This window comes from Haliaeetus leucocephalus, unplaced genomic scaffold (genome assembly GCF_000737465.1).
Source record: "Haliaeetus leucocephalus isolate CR32 unplaced genomic scaffold, Haliaeetus_leucocephalus-4.0 Scaffold193, whole genome shotgun sequence".
NCBI classification, from domain to species: Eukaryota; Metazoa; Chordata; class Aves; order Accipitriformes; family Accipitridae; genus Haliaeetus; species Haliaeetus leucocephalus.
Window position 1 is genome coordinate 256,229 of NW_010972629.1, and position 3,945 is coordinate 260,173.

The 3,945-nt window shown below is 50.0% G+C and overlaps 1 pseudogene; it reads left to right on the forward strand.

The window, feature by feature from the left end:
- Nucleotides 1-760: 760 nt before the first annotated feature.
- On the forward strand, nt 761-2,982 carry LOC104830576 (annotated as a pseudogene).
- Nucleotides 2,983-3,945: the final 963 nt, after the last annotated feature.

The window sequence follows — 3,945 nt, forward strand, 5'->3', positions numbered from 1 at the left end:
TGGGGGGGTCTGTGGGGCAGGGGAGGGCTGTGATGGGTTTGAGGTGGGGGAGGGGTCTGGAATAGTGGAGAATTTGGGGGGAGAGGGGAGCCCTGGGAGGGGTCTGTGGGGGTCAGGGAGATCCCTGGGGCAGGCAGTCTCTTGGGAATGGGCCTTTTGGGGATGAGGGAGACCAGGCAGGATCTGCTGCTGGAGCTTGGGGAGGTCACTGAGCTGGGGGCAGTGCTGGTGTCCGGGTCCTGGGTCTCCTGCAGGCAGCAGTCAGTGAAGCTGGAGGGGTTCTCTGGTTTACAGGGAGCCCGCTGGATTGCGTGGGTGTGCAGGAGCAACCTGGGGTGGAAATGCTGGTGTGAAGCCTGTGGCAGGGGAATATTGAGGGGAAGGAAGGGTCCCCTGGCATAGAGAGCGGGGGCTCCAACACCTCAATGTATATAGGTTGCCTATATAATGAGAGTGGGGTCTCTTCGTCCTCTCTGTGAGGCAGTTCCAGAGATGCTGGACTTAAGAAAATGGGGACATGGCCTGAAGCAGGGAGTTCTGGGGAGAGAAAGGCTACTGGCAAGAGTTGGTAGTACCTTGGTGGCTGGGAATAAGAGCTAGTGCTTTCTGAGAAGAACAGGGAATTTGATGGGGAGAAGAGCCAGGTCCATTTTGTCAGAGGTGGCACAGGCAGTGGTGGAAAGCTGCCATCCTTCACCATGCCACTTCAGTGATAGGAGAGATACCTGTTGGGGCTTTGAAAAGGGAGACAGCCATCTTCTGTTCTGCCATGCCTGCCAACCTAAGCCATTGCCATGCTGTTACCTGCACACTTTCCAGCAAAAATGTAAGTATCTGAGGGGCAGCTGCAGAGCTGTGTTGTGCCAGGGCCCGTTCTCCTGCTGGGATATCCCTTACCAATATTGCTGCAAAGTACATAGCTGTTCATTTCTTGCTGCACATGAAGGCCTGAATTGTCTCATTTAGTTGTCCCAGTTGCATTCTCTTTGCAATAAAGACATCAAATCCATTTTCTTTTTGCTTCTAGATGAGGCTCCCAATTCTTGCTGTTTGCCCTATTCTACATGGCCCACTGTGAGGAAAGGGCCAGGCTCCTGGCCTCCAAATCACTATTAAACAGATATGCTGTGGAGGACTGGACTCTGCAGTACATCATCTACACTGCTGACTCCAGGTGAGGCTTGTCTCATACTTACCAGGAGCAAACCTTGATGTATGTGTGTCTGCAGGGTTTGAGACTGTTTCTAGGCTCCATGGTGTGCTGTTATCTTTGCTACTCCTAAGTCTGGGCTTTCCACCAGTGCTTGAAGGTCTGACCCGGCAATTTGCCTGTTCCTTCCCGTTGCATTGTCCCTGCTTTCGCTGTTTCCTGCTTTCACCTCATGGCTGCCCTAGCTGTCTGTCCAGCATGGTGCAGTTCCTCGTGTTTCATCTTGTGACATTCCCCTCCCCGTGCACACAGACGCTCTTTCTTGGCTTTGTGAGCTTTTCCGACATCCAGTTTCCTGTCTTTTTTGCAGCTTCTCTCAGCTTTGCCTTCCTCTTCCTGCAATCTCCTTGTAATACACCTTGACTCTCCTCCCCGTCTTGGTCCCTTTTCATGTTTCAAAAATCAGTTCTTCCAGCTGTTAAATCTGTGACACAGTCCCCCAGTAAGTAGAACACCGAAGTTGAGACTTTCCTCCTATCCCTTTCTTCATTGAGCTTAGTGCTGCCTTAGATATGGAGCTGTCGGATGATTCTTTCCACCCCACCCTCACCCCCTGGCCTGAGGATTTTGGCACTGTCTTTGTGATGTTCGATGTCAAGTGGCTCCAGATTGCTCAGTATCTTCTCGTGTTTTGAAATTTCTCCCCTCCCAACGCTCTTATCCCTAAGTGTCCTGTCGCTCTGCTGTCCTCATTCATTGTCACTGAGATTCCAGTATGCCAGACCTTGGGCAGGGTGTTGTGGGGAAGGAGGAGTGGCTGGATCCACCTTGGATGGGTCTGGATGTCTGTAACTACAGAGGCTGGGATCTGTTGACAGGACTGACTTTGCTACCTGGTTCAATTCTCTTCTTTACCCATCTTCTTGCTTTCCTTTGATGAAATGCAACTATTTTCCTTAAGTTTCAGATCTCGGAGTGAGTAATGTCCCACACTGTGGTTCTGTGGCCTCTTGAAGCTGCTTACTTCACCTCTGCCACCATTGCATACCTGGCACAGGAGGGTGGAGAGGTGATCGTGAGTGATTTGATTTGACTTTTTATGCAGTTGTAGCCCACGTTGGACAACAGGTACACTTGACTGTGCTCTTTGAGCTTGTTAAGGGATGATGCATGTCCCTGAACTCTTACACTGCACATGCTCTGTTGCAAGAAGGAAAGGTGGCAAATACTATCCTTCTCCTTCCCTTTTTTAGGTTGGCTTCATGAGTGCTCCTGGGCAGGGAGGAATCCTGGCTCAGCGTGAGTTTGATGGGAGGTTCTTGCCTCACTTTGTAAGCATCTTTCAATTAATAATTGAAATTACACTGCAGCGATCATGCAAACCAGCATAGTGCCTGTTTGTGGTGTGTTGGGTTTGCACTAGAGTCACCTGAAAAACTCCAGTGTGGATTGTAGTTAACCTGTGTCTGTTGTCTGGAAGAAAATATCACAGAAATAGTGGTTTCCATTCCACCTGCCTCTGTGAAGGAGCTGGCACTGTGGCATTTGGTGCCAGAAGCTTTGCGGGTGGAAGGTCTGATGGTTATAACTCAACTGTGTGTGATTTGTTCTAAATTCTGTCTAATAATTTCTCCTTCTAGCTGGACTGGGCGGCTTTTGGCGTGATGACCCTGCCCTCCATCGGGATGGTGCTGCTGTGATACCTGAGCAAGAGAAAGTATGACACCCCTGAGGCCAAAAGGAAGCGAGCAAAGCCAAATGCTACCAGCACCCCAGAGCTCAGGAGAGAGCAAACATTAACCCACCCAGAACTGCAGGTTTGTTTGGATTAGCAACAGTCTGCAAAAGCACTGCCTGGGCTGTGCTTCAGCCCTGTCACTTCAATGGTAGTGGTGTGTTGCCTTCTCCCTTAAAAAAAAGAAGAAAAAACACTGAAAAGCCTGCAACCAAACCCCCTCGTCTGCGTATTCAGAGCAGAGTCCCCTCACTGTTGCAGATAAGTGCTGGTGAAGCTGTGACACGAACATGTTAACACCCAGCAGAGCTTATTTGTGGGGGTGCAGCTCTGCAACATTTCTGGCATCTGTGCTGCCTCCCAGACTCCGTTCAGCCAAGTGGACCTCTGCCTGCTGCAGTCTTCTCAAACCCTGTAAATCTTGGGGGGGCCCCCCTCCTCCAGGTGCTGCCCATCTTGCCAAAACACCTGTGGGAAGGAGTTTTACCGAGTGCTGATAACAGACCTCCTTTTGATAGAGGCTTGTTAGAGCTCTTTCTTTGCTAGGTGGGGCATGGGAAGCCCCGTTGTATTTCAGTGAGCAGTTAATTGCTGTGTGTCTGGTTGTTTGGGTTTGATTTTTTTTCTCCCTGGTTGCTCTGTTGAGGCTTTGTAATAAAACAAACACCACAGAAGAAGCCTGCTTCTCTTTTACCAGGAGGTCCTGGAGGCACCTGGCTGCCTCCAGAAGCAGCTAAAGGGCATACAGTCAGGAAAATAAATCCATACATTACTCCATCAGTAAAATAAATGGAAGAATGAAAGCATAGGGAACATGTGGGGAGCAGAAATTGCTTTACTGGGTTCATTCCTCTGTTCTCCGAAGGGCTGGTACCTCACAGCGGCTTTCCTGACAGCCCCAAGCACTAGTATAAGGTTTCTTCTCACCACTGTAAATAAATCATAGTGCAGCTGCCTGTTGGGCATGAATTTGTGCTTTTTCTCTGGAGGAGGTAGTGGCACAGCGATGACTTGGCTCAGGGGACCCACGCATGGTGAGAGGTGGTTGATTTTTGCTCTG